This window comes from Lissotriton helveticus, chromosome 5_1 (assembly GCF_964261635.1).
Source record: "Lissotriton helveticus chromosome 5_1, aLisHel1.1, whole genome shotgun sequence".
NCBI lineage: Eukaryota > Metazoa > Chordata > Amphibia > Caudata > Salamandridae > Lissotriton > Lissotriton helveticus.
The window spans coordinates 543,546,716-543,566,956 of NC_136065.1; positions in this window are offsets into that span (position 1 = coordinate 543,546,716).

Below are 20,241 nucleotides of genomic sequence, written 5' to 3' on the forward strand. Positions count from 1 at the left end.
CGAGGCGGAACACCCATCTCTGCTCTTTCTCGAACAACCCTGCTTCTGTAGGGAGCTGTTCAATCACTGTCCAGTGTATCTCATTGACACAGTGTTGGAATTCTAAGAAGTGGGCTGACATTTTGGTTGTTGATTTTTTGCATCTTATGTTTTTTTTATGCTCATTGATCCGTATTTTGACCTGCCTTGTTGTCATCCCCACATATTCTTTTTTGCAGGGGCATGTGATCAAATACACAACGTTCTTACTGTTGCAGTTGGTAAACGTGCGTTGTTCCCAGATGGTACCATTTGTGAAGGTGAGGGTCTGGCTTTTTTTGGTTAAATGGCAGTTGTTACAGTTGCCACTTGGGTGGTGGCCTTGTACTCCTCGTAACCTTGTTTGTTCAACTTTGTTTGTCGGAGGCCTGGTATGGACAAGCATGTCCTTCAAGTTCCTGCCACGTCTATGGGCAAAGAGTGGTTTCTCAAGGTCAAGTGAGCCACTAGTCAAAATTCGCCAATGTTTGTTGACCAGTTTGGAGACTTGATTGGAGACTGGGCTGTAAGTGGTGACACAGACTGTTCTGCTCGGTTGGTTGTCTCTTACTGGTTTTTCTTCCAAAAGGGCTTCGCAGTTATTGTTTCTGGCTCTTTTCATTGCTTTGTGGATGACCTGATTCGGATATTTTCTCTGTTTTAGTTTTATACCCAAATCTTTGGCCTGTGCTTTGTATTTTGTTACGTCGCTGCAATTGTGACGTAGGCGTAGGAACTGCCCGTATGGTAAATTCTCCCTCAGGTGACGTGGATGAAAACTGTCAAACCTGAGGAGGCAGTTCCTCGCTGTCGGTTTGAAATGTGTCTCAGTTTTTAACAAACCTGTCTCATGATAGATGTTGAGATCTAGAAAAACCATTGAGCTGCTAGACATCTGGTGGGTGACTTTTAGGAAAGGGTTTTGGTTGTTGAGCCACTGCATGAACCCAACGATTGATTGGGCGTCCCCTTCCCAGATCACCAGAATGTCATTGATGTATCGTCGCCACGTGAGGATTCTTTCCCTGTAGGGATTGTTCGGGTGGAGAATTTTGGAAGACTCAAGGTAATGGACATATAGTCCCGCCAGACTTGGGGCAAATGTGCTCCCCATGCTGGTCCCGTGGCTTTGCAAATAGAGAGTTCCTTCGTATTCGAAAAAGTTCTTAGTAAGAGCTAACGAGATACACTCCATGACCACTCCCCGAGGGGTTTGATATTTCCATTGACTTGAGTAGAGTACTTCCTCAATAATCAGTAGTGTCTCGTCATGTGGAAGGCTCGTATAGAGACTCTCTACGTCAAGACTCAACAGCATTTGTGACTCAGGGTTAAAAGGGTGTTCCTGTAACAGTTGGCGAACTGCTTTGGTGTCTCTGAGATACGTATTTATTGCTTGAACCAGAGGTCGTAAGAAGGCATCCGCGAACTTCGACAGCGGCTCAAGAATTGATGAAATCCCGGAAACTATGGGACGGCCTGGTGGGTTCTCAAGGTTCTTGTGGACCTTGGGTATAGTGTAGAAATAAGGGGTGCAAGGGTTCTTCTGAACAAGAAATTCTGATTCTTTTTTACTCAGCCAATTGTGTGCCAAGGCTTCCTCAATCATTGCCTCTATTCTCACTCGTAGAGACTCCGTTGGATCTCCTGCCAGTATTTGGTAGTTCCGGCTGTCAGAGAGAAGTCTCCTGCATTCTTTGTCATATGCACTGGCAGTCTGAATGACTATTGCCCCACATTTGTCTGCAGGTTTTATAATGAGGTTATTGTTTTGTTTTAATTCTCTGGTTGCTTCATTCTCCAGGTTACTCAGATTTTGGAAAACCCTTTGCTTGGTATCTATTTTGTTGAGTTCAAGCATAATTGCGTTTTCAAATGCTAAGACTTCAACCGGCAGTTGGTTGTCTAAAGGCGTGAAATGAGACTTGGGTTTTAAACCTGTATCAGAGGTCCCAGGCCGTCCCATAGTTTCCGGGATTTCATCAATTCTTGAGCCGCTGTCGAAGTTCGCGGATGCCTTCTTACGACCTCTGGTTCAAGCAACAAATACGTATCTCAGAGACACCAAAGCAGTTCTCCAACTGTTACAGGAACACCCTTTTAACCCTGAGTCACAAATGCTGTTGAGTCTTGACGTAGAGAGTCTCTACACGAGCCTCCCACATGACCAGACACTACTGATTATTGAGGAAGTACTCTACTCAAGTCAATGGAAATATCAAACCCCTCGGGGAGTGGTCATGGAGTGTATCTCGTTAGCTCTTACTAAGAACTTTTTCGAATACGAAGGAACTCTCTATTTGCAAAGCCACGGGACCAGCATGGGGAGCACATTTGCCCCAAGTCTGGCGGGACTATACGTCCATTACCTTGAGTCTTCCAAAATTCTCCACCCGAACAATCCCTACAGGGAAAGAATCCTTACGTGGCGACGATACATCGATGACATTCTGGTGATCTGGGAAGGGGACGCCCAATCAATCGTTGAGTTCATGCAGTGGCTCAACAACCAAAACCCTTTCCTAAAATTCACCCACCAGATGTCTAGCAGCTCAATGGTTTTTCTAGATCTCAAAATCTATCATGAGACAGGTTTGTTAAAAACTGAGACACATTTCAAACCGACAGCGAGGAACTGCCTCCTCAGGTTTGACAGTTTTCATCCACGTCACCTGAGGGAGAATTTACCATACGGGCAGTTCCTACGCCTACGTCGCAATTGCAGCGACGTAACAAAATACAAAGCACAGGCCAAAGATTTGGGTATAAAACTAAAACAGAGAAAATATCCGAATCAGGTCATCCAAAAAGCAATGAAAAGAGCCAGAAACAATAACCGCGAAGCCCTTTTGGAAGAAAAACCAGTAAGAGACAACCAACCGAGCAGAACAGTCTGTGTCACCACTTACAGCCCAGTCTCCAATCAAGTCTCCAAACTGGTCAACAAACATTGGCGAATTTTGACTAGTGGCTCACTTGACCTTGAGAAACCACTCTTTGCCATAGACGTGGCAGGAACTTGAAGGACATGCTTGTCCATACCAGGCCTCCGACAAACAAAGTTGAACAAACAAGGTTACGAGGAGTACAAGGCCACCACCCATGTGGCAACTGTAACAACTGCCATTTAACCAAAAAAAGCCAGACCCTCACCTTCACAAATGGTACCATCTGGGAACAACGCACGTTTACCAACTGCAACAGTAAGAACGTTGTGTATTTGATCACAGGCCCCTGCAAAAAAGAATATGTGGGGATGACCACAAGGCAGGTCAAAATACGGATCAATGAGGATAAAAGTAACATAAGATGCAAAAAATCAACAACCAAAATGTCAGCCCACTTCTTAGAATTCCAACACTGTGTCAATGAGATACACTGGACAGTGATTGAACAGCTCCCTACAGAAGCAGGGTTGTTCGAGAAAGAGCAGAGATGGGTGTTCCGCCTCTGGACGGACAACACCGGGTTAAATGATGACATTCCATGGAGCCAGTTACGCTGATATGTTATTTCTGATTTGCTTTGTTCCACCTAGTATCTTAAGAATGCTTCGAGGTCAAATGGTTTTTTAAAAATCTAAAATTCGCCCACAAACTATGTGCCTTGTGGGCCTCTGTTAGGCATTGTAATGGTTAAACCCAAAATACCACGACTGGGCAAAATGAATGCTGTTCCGAAAATCCGTCAAAATACCACTCTATCATGTGTTAGCATGCGCGAGCTTAAGCGTCTATGTAAAAACGCATGAACCATCCTACGAAATTGTTTAGAGCAACACGCAAGCGCGAGTGCAGTCGCGCTGATCACCTGCACATGCGTGGTCTTTTCGCGTTTAACGCTGAACGCACATGCGCGATGACAGTCACGGTGATCCCCAGCGCGTGCGCAGTTCTTCTGCGTATGACGCTTCTGACCAGCGCGCAACACCGGGCTTCCCCTCTGTACCACACCCATGTAAGGGCATCCTTCCGTTTCTAATTTAACCCACTAATTGGTGCATCTAGCGGTATAAAAGGCCAGGAAAACATGATCTTTCACATCGTCGGAGCCGCGTGGTGGGGAAGGCAGTCTACCAGACCGTGTCGTAACCGTGAGTTTGATTTGCAGAAACGAGGGCCATCCAGTCTCTTCTTTTTGGTACAAAATTTTGTGAAACTAAAGGCTACCCTTAACATCCTTTAGGTTGCTATATTGAGCAGTGAGGAAGGAATCCCCCAACACCACGCTTGGGCTCATGAGGTCAGACAATCTTGATCCATAAGTAAGCCCACAACCTTCTTTCACAGCCAGTGATTTTGGGAACTAGAATTTTGTTGGACTATCACCACATGTATGTCTGTGTCTAGTATGTGTCTGTTTTAAAGATTTCTCCATAGGGTCCATGAGCCAAGATTCCGGTTCATTTTTTACCCTTAGATAACAAGAATTTAATTTTTTCCTTGTTCCTGGACGTCCGACTGTGATGTTTACTGTGTTCTTTTATCCTACAGGTTCTTTACACGCCAATTGGGCGCAACAGAGCTTACAAAAACAACACTGATAGGTACATTTCACCTAGCTTTTTGGTAAAATTACCCTTTGCACTTTTTTCACATCCATGTGAGTAAGGTGAGGACCCAATGTGCAGATCCTCGTCCTGAAGAAGGAGTCCCAGCACTCCGAAACATGTTGACGCCTTTCAGAGGTTGATACACCCTAATACGTATATTTGTCAACCTCACCTTGCACTCTTTTAACAATACCAGCCGAGGTTATAATAAATTGTTTTGTTCCTACGAGCCAGGTATTTTTTATCCTTCACTGCTTTCACCTCACCTCATTACTCACATTCTTGTCCTCCACACACATACACATAGTTCACTTATAAGTGCTCCTGCATATCCGCGAGTCGTAGCACGCCGCATCCCGTAGAGGGGTGCGTAGGCCCCGACGATGAAGCATGACACCAAGGGGCCTGTTGGTGTGTGAGGGGCATTTAAAACAACACTGTGTGCTCCCCATCACGTTAAGGATCACCACCACTTTTTAGTGGATTCCAATCTGTTTATACGAATTATCAAGGGAGACTGAATCCACTGTTTTTCTCTCCCTCCCTCCTCTTGTTATGTTTATGTCCTAGACAGCGCGCAGCTGTGGGAGCCCCTTCCCTCTTTTAGACCACACAAACGACACGCGACATACATTACAACCAACACCCTGAATCTTCCCATTCCCCACAACCAAGATCGAGGACGAACACGGCCTAACCTTCAGCGAAGACGATATCGATAGAATTCTTGCTGAGGTCAATCCCTTTGAAGGGCTAAGCAACAGCGACCCGAGCCCAGCAGTAGCAGACTGGGACGAGCTGATGAACGTGAGAAAAGTACAAATAAGGGCAGCCCTACATGGGCTACTAATGAGGGAATACCTAAGGAACAAAATATCCCCACAGGGTTTATTGGTCAAAAATGAACCGTTTATCTTCCAGGATGACCTGATTTTTAAAAAAGCTTGGTCCCTCATCTCCTGGCATTGTACCAGGGACTGGCTGGTACTGATAGTTCAAACAGCCACGAGAAAATCCTTGGAACTATAAGTAGAAATCCAGAGACTAGAAGTACAATTGAAAGCTTTCATCTCACCAGCCGATTTGAAAAAAGGTTTAGAAGAACTTAACCAACAAATGAAAGATTTTGAGGCCACTTTAAAACAGAGTAAATTTAACAAACTGAAAAAGGATAAGGACCGCTGCACCCCAGAAAGAGCATATCCATACACAAGAGCTGATTATGTGATGAAAGGAAACGCAAATGACACTGATAGCGTAAGCTCGGATGGTAGCTCTACCAGTACGAATTCTGGTGGTTTCAATCAGAGAAAACAACAGAGGGGAGGTTTCCGGCAACAAAGGTCTCAATTCCCCCGCCAAAGAGGCTGGAGAGGGTACCAGGGACCCTAATACTTTCCTTACCAGAATCAGTTTCAGTTTCCTCAATACCAATGTGGCCCGCCACAAGTGGGACAAATGTATCCCCAATGGGTGCCAGACCAAACCAACGCACCTCAGAATGCTCAGCCTTTTTTATCATGGGGCCAGAATACTCGCAAAGGGAGAAACAGGAAGGGCAACAACGTCAACTGGCAACCGCCAGTGGAAGCAGACCCCCGAGTGAGCACGAGGAGCATGACCGCGAATCAAGCATCAACGAGCAACAGGGGGACTTAGTTATTAATATAACCCCATGGCCCTTAACTAATTCACAACGTGAAGTGCTCAACAAAGGGTTAGGCTACGTCCCTACTAATAAACCTGACATTTTCCTTCTACATAAAGAAATCCAAGATTTCATCAGAACCATAAAACTTAGGGCTTTCTTTAAAGACAAGGAACCATCTCAAGAAACCTCTGATACAGGTTTAAAACCCAAGTCTCATTTCACGCCTTTAGACAACCAACTACCGGTTGAAGTCTTAGCATTTGAAAACGCAATTATGCTTGAACTCAACAAAATAGATACCAAGCAAAGGGTTTTCCAAAATCTGAGTAAACTGGAGAATTAAGCAATCAGAGAATTAAAACAAAACAATAACCTCATTATAAAACCTGCAGACAAAGGTGGGGCAATAGTCATACAGACTGCCAGTGCATATGACAAAGAATGCAGGAGACTTCTCTCTGACAGCCGGAACTACCAAATACTGGCAGGAGATCCAACGGAGTCTCTACGAGTGAGAATAGAGGCAATGATTGAGGAAGCCTTGGCACACAATTGGCTGAGTAAAAAAGAATCAGAATTTCTTGTTCAGAAGAACCCTCGCACCCCTTATTTCTACACTATACCCAAGGTCCACAAGAACCTTGAGAACCCACCAGGCCGTCCCATAGTTTTCGGGATTTCATCAATTCTTGAGCCGCTGTCGAAGTTCGCGGATGCCTTCTTACGACCTCTGGTTCAAGCAACAAATACGTATCTCAGAGACACCAAAGCAGTTCTCCAACTGTTACAGGAACACCCTTTTAACCCTGAGTCACAAATGCTGTTGAGTCTTGACGTAGAGAGTCTCTACACAAGCCTCCCACATGACGAGACACTACTGATTATTGAGGAAGTACTCTACTCAAGTCAATGGAAATATCAAACCCCTCGGGGAGTGGTCATGGAGTGTATCTCGTTAGCTCTTACTAAGAACTTTTTCGAATACGAAGGAACTCTCTATTTGCAAAGCCACGGGACCAGCATGGGGAGCACATTTGCCCCAAGTCTGGCGGGACTATACGTCCATTACCTTGAGTCTTCCAAAATTCTCCACCCGAACAATCCCTACAGGGAAAGAATCCTCACGTGGCGACGATACATCGATGACATTCTGGTGATCTGGGAAGGGGACGCCCAATCAATCGTTGAGTTCATGCAGTGGCTCAACAACAAAAACCCTTTCCTAAAATTCACCCACCAGATGTCTAGCAGCTCAATGGTTTTTCTAGATCTCAACATCTATCATGAGACAGGTTTGTTAAAAACTGAGACACATTTCAAACCGACAGCGAGGAACTGCCTCCTCAGGTTTGACAGTTTTCATCCACGTCACCTGAGGGAGAATTTACCATACGGGCAGTTCCTACGCCTACGTCGCAATTGCAGCGACGTAACAAAATACAAAGCACAGGACAAAGATTTGGGTATAAAACTAAAACAGAGAAAATATCCGAATCAGGTCATCCAAAAAGCAATGAAAAGAGCCAGAAACAATAACCGTGAAGCCCTTTTGGAAGAAAAACCAGTAAGAGACAACCAACCGAGCAGAACAGTCTGTGTCACCACTTACAGCCCAGTCTCCAATTAAGTCTCCAAACTGGTCAACAAACATTGGCGAATTTTGACTAGTGGCTCACTTGACCTTGAGAAACCACTCTTTGCCCATAGACGTGGCAGGAACTTGAAGGACATGCTTGTCCATACCAGGCCTCCGACAAACAAAGTTGAACAAACAAGGTTACGAGGAGTACAAGGCCACCACCCATGTGGCAACTGTAACAACTGCCATTTAACCAAAAAAAGCCGGACCCTCACCTTCACAAATGGTACCAACTGGGAACAACGCACGTTTACCAACTGCAACAGTAAGAATGTTGTGTATTTGATCACATGCCCCTGCAAAAAAGAATATGTGGGGATGACCACAAGGCAGGTCAAAATACGGATCAATGAGCATAAAAGTAACATAAGATGCAAAAAATCAACAACCAAAATGTCAGCCCACTTCTTAGAATTCCAACACTGTGTCAATGAGATACACTGGACAGTGATTGAACAGCTCCCTACAGAAGCAGGGTTGTTCGAGAAAGAGCAGAGATGGGTATTCCGCCTCGGGACGGACAACACCGGGTTAAATGATGACATTCCATGGAGCCAGTTACGCTGATATGTTATTTCTGATTTGCTTTGTTCCACCTAGTATCTAAAGAATGCTTCGAGGTCAAATGGTTTTTTAAAAATCTAAAATTCGCCCACAAACTATGTGCCTTGTGGGCCTCTGTTAGGCATTGTAATGGTTAAACCCAAAATACCACGACTGGGCAAAATGAATGCTGTTCCGAAAATCCGTCAAAATACCACTCTATCATGTGTTAGCATGCGCGAGCTTAAGCGTCTATGTAAAAACGCATGAACCATCCTACGAAATTGTTTAGAGCAACACGCAAGCGCGAGTGCAGTCACGCTGATCCCCTGCACATGCGTGGTCTTTTTGCGTTTAACGCTGAACGCACATGCGCGATGACAGTCACGGTGATCCCCAGCGCGTGCGCAGTTCTTCTGCGTATGACGCTTCTGACCAGCGCGCAACACCGGGCTTCCCCTCTGTACCACACCCATGTAAGGGCATCCTTCCGTTTCTAATTTAACCCACTAATTGGTGCATCTAGCGGTATAAAAGGCCAGGAAAACATGATCTTTCACATTATCGGAGCCGCGTGGTGGGGAAGGCAGTCTACTAGACCGTGTCGTAACCGTGAGTTTGATTTGCAGAAACGAGGGCCATCCAGTCTCTTCTTTTTGGTATAAAATTTTGTGAAACTAAAGGCTACCCTTAACATCCTTTAGGTTGCTATATTGAGCAGTGAGGAAGGAATCCCCCAACACCACGCTTGGGCTCATGAGGTCAGACAATCTTGATCCATAAGTAAGCCCACAACCTTCTTTCACAGCCAGTGATTTTGGGAACTAGAATTTTGTTGGACTATCACCACATGTATGTCTGTGTCTAGTATGTGTCTGTTTTAAAGATTTCTCCATAGGGTCCATGAGCCAAGATTCCGGTTCATTTTTAACCCTTAGATAACAAGAATTTAATTTTTTCCTTGTTCCTGGACGTCCGACTGTGATGTTTACTGTGTTCTTTTATCCTACAGGTTCTTTACACGCCAATTGGGCGCAACAGAGCTTACAAAAACAACACTGATAGGTACATTTCACCTAGCTTTTTGGTAAAATTACCCTTTTACACTTTTTTCACATCCATGTGAGTAAGGTGAGGACCCAATGTGCAGATCCTCGTCCTGAAGAAGGAGTCCCAGCACTCCAAAACATGTTGACGCCTTTCAGAGGTTGATATACCCTAATACGTATATTTGTCAACCTCACCTTGCACTCTTTTAACAATACCAGCCGAGGTTATAATAAATTGTTTTGTTCCTACGAGCCAGGTATTTTTTATCCTTCACTGCTTTCACCTCACCTCATTACTCACATTCTTGTCCTCCACACACATACACATAGTTCACTTATAAGTGCTCCTGCATATCCACGAGTCGTAGCACGCCGCATCCGGTAGAGGGGTGCGAAGGCCCCGATGATGAAGCATGACACCAAGGGGCCTGTTGGTGAGTGAGGGGCATTTAAAACAACACTGTGTGCTCCCCATCACGTTAAGGATCACCACCACTTTTTAGTGGATTCCAATCTGTTTATACGAATTATCAAGGGAGACTGAATCCACTGTTTTTCTCTCCCTCCCTCCTCTTGTTATGTTTATATATGTGTCCTTGCCATGCTTTCAAATCGTATATAATTAGCTCTTATATATGTGCTGTTGCTTTGAATTGCACTTGATTTTCTTGATTTTCTCCTTGATCTCGGTTTGATTGCAGTGAAGTGGGTTTTCCTTTTCTGGTGCTGATAGAATGTTCTTTTGAGTTACATGTTAAAAATACAAGTCTGGTTAGTTTTGGGGGGTGGTGGGATTTAGGTTTAATTTGAATCTTTTTGAGTTGTTTTAGTTTTATAACTGTTCTTATTTTTACTTAAAAATGCCTTTGTCCAGGCATACAAGAGTAGAGTTTGAATTTTTTAGGGTGCAGTGCTTCATTTTTGCTTAAGTCTTTCTTAAGTATACAATGATTAATATACATAAAAAGAATGAGTTCAGCAGTTCATCTAGATAGTTGTGTTTTAACATTATGTTAGGTTACATTGTAGTTGATTTTATTTGAAACTTACTTGTGAAGATGCTTTTTTATTTTGTCAATATTTTCCTTCTGTGTTTTCTTCGTGCAGCCCAGCAGACTGTCATTTTCTTGCAGTTATTGTTTTCTTGTGAAAAATAGTGAGATTTTGTGATCTTGTTCTATTTTATTTTATTTATTTTTTAAACTTATAAAGCGCACAGCTACCCCGAGGTTTCCCGGCGCTGCCTGAAAGGACCAAGAGAAAGGGGAGAAAAAAAGCAAAGCAAATCTATTGATTAAACAGCCAAGTTTTTACACCCTTACAGAAGTTCTCATAAACTGTTTCAATTTGAAGTGACAACAAAAGGGAATTCCACAAAGAGGAGCCTAGGCAAGAAAATGACTGACCGTCTGTTAGACCTGTCTGCTTCTGAGAGTCCCCTCACACTATGATTTATTTTGTTCCCCCGTGCCTCCTAAAATTTGTCGCTTTTTCTTTGTCTACCAGGACCCTTTTGTGTGTTGTCCCATGGGGCTAGATGCTCTTTGATGCCCAGTTGCTCACCAAGTTCCTGGCACCTATGTACAAGGCGCCTGACGGAACCGGTGGCATAACCAACTGGGGTTGTCAACCCTAAAATGGTGGACATCATTGTCCCCTATGAGAGTGACTCCCATTGGAGTCCCTCTGACCCTTTGAAGGTTTTGGCGCACTTTGTGTAACCTGCAAACCTGACAGGAATCCCCTCAGGAGTTACAAGTACACAAAATGGCTGCCTTAGGAAGCCCAGTACGGTGGCTCCTAATGACCAAAAAGATACCTTGAAAGGGCCATGTCATTGACATAGCCAGGGAAGGTTCTAGAACCTTCTGGCTCGTGCTGGCATCCTAGGGCACTGGCTATAAAAGGCCCAGTCCCTGGCGGCCATATTGGAGAAGAATGATCAAAGAACACCAGAAGAAGAGGACTTGACCCCAGATTGACACCTGCCCTGTTAACCCCCTGAGGCAGCTGATAGTTCAGGCAGAAGAGCAGCAGAGGTTGCTGGCGTGGACCCTGACTGGCGTTCCAGTCAGAAGCGTGAGCAGTGTCCTCTAGCCTTCAGCGCCTGGTCAGCGAGTGCCCAATTGCCCCTCAGAGACTTTGGCCATAGTTAGAGCCTCCCCGCCCCCCCAGTGGTGAGATCGCAACCGCAACTCTTAAAGTGCCACCTTCAAATTAAGTGCCTCCTGGCGGGCGTTCGGACGTCTCCGAACCCACCGCCGTCGACGCGCTGTTTGTGGATAGAAGGTGAGGTGCTGCGCTGGGGCGGGGAAAGGCTGGCCTTCATTTGGGCGAGATTACTGTCTCTGCCCTGCCCGAGTGACTTGGGAGCTGGTGTGTGGACGGGAACCCCCCCGTGAGTGAGCTCGGAGGGAGGATCGCGGAGCCCCTGGAATCCCCCTTCGCCCTTGGGAGAAGTGCCATACTGACTGGAGCGCTTACCGGTGCCGCCGAAGTGAGGTGGGCCGTCTCTACCCCTGAAGTTGCCGCGTTGTTGTGGAACTGTGATGCGGTCTCATTTTGAACTGTGCGCGCAGGTGTTTTGGCCCCTCCGGCAGCCCGTTCGACGGTCCCAAGACTCGTGAACTGGAGCCGCCTTCGGAAACCCCGCCTGCGCTGACAGAAGCGCACAGACTCCTCCGGCAGCAGTAGCATTGAACCGACTGACCACGGAGTGTAATTGCCGTAGTCATTTTATGCCTTTATCTTCCAGATATACGCGCAATGAGTTGTGAGTGCAACTAAGGGATTATCACGCGTATCTTGTGCCCAGAGAGCCCGAACCCATGAACACTTCAAAAACTGTAAGAGCACGCATTCCGCATTGAATGACAAACGTAATGTGTTTACCCTGAAAGTGATTAATTGGTGGCAGCGATACCAGAATGACCCTGTGATATTTATGTGAAACGATCAGTATCTAACCTGCTAGGAAACTGTCCAGTCATTGCTGATATTTATTCCAGTCATTGCTGATATTTATTCCAGTCATTGCTGATATTTATTCCAGTCATTGCTGATATTTATTCCAGTCATTGCTGATATTTATTCCAGTCATTGCTGATATTTATTCTAATGTATTGAATCCTGATATTTATCCAGTATATTTATTTATTAGAGTCCAACTATTTATTCCTGAGAAACCAGTACACAGCTAATCAAACCCATGTAAGAAATGTGAATGTGATTACCTAAGTGAACTTCCTTCAAACCCAGAGAACTTTTACATAAACTAAACGTATTTTTCTATAACAGTGGTGTGGTGTCCTTCTTTTTGTGTGGTGTGCAGGGAGTTATTATTGGGTCAGAGCCGGCTTAACACTACAGCCTTCACTTGCCTCGTCACTTGAGCCAAGCTACCTCCTTTGTGCTGGGCTTGCCCATCGCAGGTCCAACACCGTCCATTTGCAAAAGTCTGATCCTCGGGACCATGACTTTCGCCTGAGTAGAGGAACAAAGCAGACGAGTGGGTAAGTAAGGAAGAGCTAAGGCATTCAGGTATTGTTAATTATATTTATAATTGTATTTATTACTTTGTTTTATGGTATAATTTATTATCTGCTCTGTTAGTAGTTCGAATATTGACCTTTTTAAGTAAACGTTAATTAACATTTCTGTTTTCATTTTAAATATGCACATTTGTTGGATTATTAATTTATTTTTCATGTATTTTTTATGTTACATTTATTTTTAGTGTCTTTTGTAATATTTAGTCCTTTGTGATAGTATGTATTTATTATTGTGAATAATTTTATGTTTGCGGTTTTCATGTGTTTTATTTTTGGTTTGTTTATCTATTTTTTTATTTATTTAACATAAAACATGAGATTATGGTTTAACGGACAATTTCCTCCTTATTTGTGTTGTGTGTTTTGATATGTTTGGTATTGTCTATATAGTTAAGTAGTAGATGACATTTTGTATTCCAATATTTATGTGTTTGATATTATTAAATGTCGAAGTTTTTGACAGCAATATTTTTTTATTAGCATTTTTGGTTTTTGGTTATGTATAGAATAGCAATTGTTTTGAATTGATATTATTTTGCCGATATTTTGATGAATCAATAATGTTTTCCATATATTCTGTCATGGAACCACAGCGGGTTATGCCTAGATCCTGTTTTTGCATACCTTATCAATAGCTAACCCATAGATGCAAAGTAGTTGACTTAAAATTCTATGTCGAATGAGGTATTTCCGTGGAACATCTTGTTAAGGTAAATAATCATCAAACATTCTTATGAGCAGTATTCAATGTTAAATACATTGTTGATCAAATTCATGTTTACAGGGACATTGCTAGGGCACTTCACGAATTAACTTGCACTTAGGGGAAATTTCACATTTAAGTTTGCATTCACATAAATTGCTGGTTGTGTTAAACACTACAGAGACAGTGGGTTTGGTGCACACCAGAATATCTTTAAAAAAGAGCATAATATCTACTAAATGTGGGTAATTTCACAGATATGCTTTAATTTCTGCATGATGTGAAAGGTTACTCCCTTAAGCACTAAAGTAGGTATAGAAACATAGTTCTAGATGTATAGATACCTTGCTGAATACCTTTCAGTATGAAAAGAGCATAGCAAACTGTCACATTCAAAGGGTAGTGCCATTAATGATGTCATCAGTGATGTCACCAATGGTGTAATTGAGATGTCAGTGATGTCATCAATTATGTTATTTAACATGGCATGAATGGTGTGATATGTGAGGTCATATGCACTGCATCATGGGGCGCATATATGATTAGTTCACTGAACTATGAATTTAAGTGTTTTTAGGTTTCTAAACATTACTTTCATCCCATTTCCACACTTAACTATAACGTCACTTTAACCTTTGTTTTTGCAGTGTATTTATGAGTTTTTTATTGAAAGGGAATATAAGTTTACGATACCTAACTATAAAGTCTAATTTTTAACTTATTCATCCTGCACCCCAAATATGTTTGACCTTCGGCCCTGTTTTGTGGGGGAGAAGCCCAGGCCCACCAACCATGGGTGGCTAACTCACAGCAGCCTGCCCTCTGTAGTCAGCTTGCTGCCCTAGCCCCACTCCTGCTTGCATTTCCTGTCTGTGAGCACCTACTGCTTTTCTCTTGCCCTCCATGGGCAGCCTGCAGCCCTCTCTTGCACCTCTCCTGCACCTCTCCTGCCTGCCCCCATTTTTCTGTCTGCGTACGGTTTCCCCTCCCACCCACCATTTTCAACTTGCTGCCTTTACCTCCCTTTCACAGCCCTCCATACTGTGTGTGTGCCTGTACCCGCAGCCTCCTTGTTCCATTGTGCTACCCCTGCCCATTTTGACTAGTCCTCAGTGCTCAGCTTGCTGCTCTTTCTAATGACCCCCACTCTCTGCCCTGTGTGCGTTCTTCTGATTCCGCCCTCTGTTGTCTGTTATGGTTTCTCTGCCTATGTTGGCATGCCCGCCATGTTCAACTTGCTGCCACTGCCTCCCTTCCCTGACCCTCCATTCTCTAACTGCATGGCCTGGGCCCCTACTTGCTGTTCAGCTTGCTGTCCATGCTAACCCCTCCATGGTCAGCTTCTTGACCCAGCTGCCTCCCTCCTTCCCTCTGTGGTATGCTTCCTGCCCATATTCCTGCCAGCCTGCCTTCTCTGATAAGTTTGTTGCCCCTGCCCCCACTACCCTTCCACATGCTCTTCATTCTCCATCAATGTGCACCTGCCCGGCTTGCATGCCCTCTTCAGTCAGTTTGCTGCCCCTGTCAATGCTGGCATGCTCTCTGTGGTCAGCTTTATGCACCTACCCTCATTTCCACATGCCTTCTATTCTTCATACATGTGGCCCTGTCCTTTGCCTCACTCCCTTCTTCCCTACTGTCTGTTTTCCAAGTGCGTGCCCCTGCCTCTATCTCCTAATTTCCATGGTCTGTTGTGTTGCCTCTTTATGCTGGCATGCCCTCCTCCTATCTATACTCTGTTTATTGTCTGCATGCCCTTGCCCCCTACCACAAGCCCTTCCTGGTCAGTTGGCTGCTCCTGGCTGTACCAGTCTACCCTCTGTGGTCGGGTTGCTTCCTCTACTCCTCTACTCCTGCCCTCCAGCTCTCCATTTCTGTATGCATTGCCTCTCCCTCTTTACCTCCATGATCCATTGTATTGCCACTGCCTGTGCCGACCAGTCCTCTTTGGTCAGCCTGCTGCTCCTGCTTCTGTCCTCCCTGCCCTCAGATGCAGATGTGTACATGCCCCTGCTCTCTCCCTCCAGCTCCATGCCATCTGATGTGCTGCCACTGCCCTAGACACCTGTTTGCTCTCATTTTAGCTTTCTAGAATACAAACCATATTTTCAATAAAAAAACGTACCCCCTCATTTCATCCGTATGTAAAGAAAATGCTTTATGTTTTACAGATTTGGAGCCATCAAAATAGTTTTTGTGTACCACACTTTTGTCATAAATGCAGAATATTAGTGCTCCAGTTGTACATTCAAAGATTTTTTAGAAAATGCGCTGTAATGTTTGCATCTGGAGCACTTTCCATTACCTTTATGAGAAAAGGTAGCTAGGTAGGTTGGAAAAAGCAGTCTCTCGAATTTGGCTAATCAAATTCTTCAAAAGATTGAGCATTTTTCACAGGATAAAATCCCTGTAGAACACACTAATGCCCACATGCATCAAAGTCAATTGCATTCGCAAACGGTGCGAATCGCAATTTTCGGCCGTTTGCGAATGCAATTGACTAATTTGGAATGCATCATACATTTCGCAGTTTTAGGAATTGCAACCATGTTGCGATTTCTAAAATTGAGATTGCATTTAAGAAATCGCAATTTCAGATTTCTTAAATGCAATGCATGATCATTTTTTAATTGCGAATTCGCAATTTGGAAGTGGTAAAATAGCATGAAGTTGACCTTCATGCTAATTTACCGAAAACGTTCAAATATGCACAAATTGCATTTTTGAAAGTCTTAATTTACACACACACATGCCCTTGGGGCATGTGTGTGTGTAAATTGCATTTGAAGTTACATTTCAGGGGTGCAGGGAGGGGTTCTTTGGACCCCCCCCCTGCACCCTTGAAATTGCATTCACATTTTGCGATTCGCAATTTGAAATTTGCAAAATGTGAATGCCTTCCCATTCATTCCTATGGGCCTTTTGGCCCATAGGAATCAATGGGAAGGGTTTTCCTTAATAATTGCCATTCGCAAATTGTGAATCGCAGTTAAGGAAAAATACCGAATCGCAAAAAAATGCGAATTTTTCATGCATTGCAGTTTGCGATTTCTAAATTGCGATTCCTTAATTTTCGAAATTTAGGAATAGCAAACGGGTGCAATGATGCATGTGGCCGCACACTTCTTAAAATGAGTATGGAACCACCAACAAATAATTTATATTGTCAGTAAAATATGTTATAACCCTCTATCTGTGCTTCTTTTGTTACCCTTGAAACCTTCCATTCACAACCATTCATTTCAATACAGACCATGACTCTGCATCCTGTAATGGCTACAACAACATGCTGTCTATGTTGTGGACAGCCAATCAAGGAGGTGCATGCACTTGGGGTCAGGGTGAGTTCACCCTACCTCCCTTATATATATATATATATATATATATATTTCTTTTTTTATTCACTTTCAGGACGCAGCAATCATGTCCCTAAGCCATGTAAGAGCTACCACAACATACTGTTCAATATGTTGCCAGCCAATCAGAATTAACTAGACACCTTTAAGGTGGCTAATCAGAGTATTCCTGGATAACAGTCGAAATAGAACTATTTTAGATCCCTGTCATGACCTCCCCAAGCACCTCTTTAAACAAGAATTTCTTGAAATAGGCTGAATGGATCTACACCTCATAACAAAAGGCACACTTTTCAATATAAAGTTTTACCTTTCTGCCGAATTTCGTATAATTCTGTTCAGCTAGTATTTTTGTTATCGCTTCACAAAATTTCAATCTGAATTAAGATGGGAAAGCAACATTTTGGGATCCACCTCCCCCTCATTTTTCTTTGCCCCAGCTTTATGGATCGCTGTACAACTTTCTAGGAAGTAGCGGACATTAATTACCATTTTTTAAAAAGTTTGGGAAAGATTCGTCAAACAGCACCTAAGTTAGTAGCAAAACAAAAAAACTTTTTTATATGGAAACTCTGATATAACTATAACTACATAGTAGTGACTGCCCTATATAGTATATAATACTTTGCACATTTACATATATGGCTTATCCTAATATGTTATTTAAAAGAACTTGTTTTAACAAGCAGCTGTGGCATAATGGCCTGCCACTTGAGTAAGTGAGTGTTACCTTGGTACATACTTTACTTTAAAACTGTGCAATAACCTTCTCTTAACTCTTTGATTTCCTTTTCTAGCACTATTTCAAGCCTTAATGAATTCAATTTCCCAAAGGATGGCCCTTCTTTCCTGCAGGATCAAAACGCTGATGATTTTCACCAATTGAACAGAAATCTTTGTATTCATTATACAGTTTCACAATCTGTATAATAATTGATATGAAACATTGTTTTTATTCGGTCATAGACCGCAATGGGGTTGCTGCACTACTCCTCTTGGACCTCTTGGCTGCCTTTGATTTGGTTGACAATGACACTCTGAAACAAAGACTTTATGAAGCCGGCATAGAGGGGATTGCTCTAGACTGGATTGCATTCTCCCTTCGAAACAGAACTAATGTCATCCATACCCCACCTTTCGTGTCCAAACCATACTCCACAAAAGCAGGGGTCCCTCAAGGCTCTATCACCTCGCCCATGCTTTTCAACATCTACATGAAGTCCTTATCGGTACTGATCAATCAAATTCATCTCACGTGCTAGAACTGTGCAGATGACACACAAATACTCCTTTAACTGGAATGCCCCAAAGACATTGGAAACTAGCCATTTTTCAGTTGTCTCAGAGCCGTGGATCAGTGGATGACTTGGAGCCATCTCATATTGAATGCTGCCAAAACGGAAATAAGCACATGTGGTGATTGGAAACATTATGACCTGCTTGCCGCCAGGCCTGATGAACTGGGATCACCGCCTAAAGTATCGAAGGAAGTTAGAAACCTCGGAATATCCATGGACTCCAAGCTATCGATGAATGCCCAAGTGGACAAACTAGCAAGATCAAGCTTTGTCACTATAAAAATGCTGCGACAAATTTTCCCCCATTTGGGATATCCACACAAGGTTCAAGCTACCATCTGCCTTGTTCTGTCCAAACTCGATTACGCCAATAGCCTCTTCCACGGATCACCCGTAACAACCATGAAAAGACCACAACGGATTCAGAACTCTGCTACCCGACTACTCTTGCATATCAAACCACAAAACCACATCTCATCTGCCTGGAAATCACTGCATTGGTTACCGGTTGCCAGAAGATCAACATTCAAGCTGCTTTGTATCACCCACAAAGCAATACATGGAATGCAACCGTTCTTCATCAGGAATAAAATCACCAAACACATCCCTCTCTGTTCAAGCAGACAAACTATGGAACTCTTTCCGTCCCAACACAAAATCCACAGAAAACACCATATCTTCAGAAAACTACTCAAGAATCGGGTCTTCCCCACATATGCACCATACCTAAACAGAAAGTTACAGCATATCCCTCTGTATATAAGCATTTACTTTACTATAGATATGTACCTATCTTTGTGTATTGCTTTGTATGAACATGTAGAATAATTATGTTGAGAAAAAATAATTACAAATACATTTTTAAAGTACAATAACACTTGAAAACCAGAGTTTATCTAAAGGATCTTTTACTTCCTTTATGTATCCATATACCTTCATATACTTGGATCTATATATTTATTACTTTTCTCCTAAAAAGCATAACCAATGTACAACCCTATTTCTCATCCTATACGTCTATCAATATCTTTAATCTACATATACCTACCTCCTTTATGAATCTATATACTTCCATGCACTTATGGATCTATATACTTATCACTATCTTCCGATTCAGCATATCCAATGCCCTATCCTATTTCTCACCCTAAACTTCTTTCAATACATCTTCTACCCCAACTTTCTGACTCATCTCAAACTTCATTCTACTACTCTTTCCAATGCAAAACCCTATTTTCACTCTATGCCTCTATCAATATAGCCTCTACACCCACTCCCTCATTTATCTCAAACGTCATACCACTACTATGATCCCCAAAAAAAACCTTTCTAGACTCTCCCATACTCTACGCCTCATTGCACCATCTGACACTTCTTGTTCTATACCAATCCCCCCAAACAAGCCTTTCAAAACTCTTCCCTCTGACTCTTCCCCTCCACATCCCTTTTTTACTCATCTCAAAGCATCTTCCTACTGCTACGACCTCCCCTCCAAAAAAAGTCTAAATCCTTCACTCTTCTATCCCCCCCACAATCCTTTTCAATCAAAATAACAGACTAACATGTTCATTTCTCAAATTTCATATTTCACTATACTAATTCACCACTAATCCATTAAAGTAAACATTTAGGAATAATATAGATGTACTATTCTTCCTTGATAAAATTCCACATCCCTCATGTCCAATCTTTCATCACGAATCTGTTTATTATACTGGGTTTTTTATACCTTATAATCTTCCACAACATCCGATTTCTTTTCTATTTTACTTTGGCTCCTAAATCCTAGACTGTATTTTCTTTTATGTCTACTCAGATTGCGTCACTTCTCCTGTTTCCTCTTAAGGATCATTTCCTTTCATCGCTTTGATTTTAATGCAT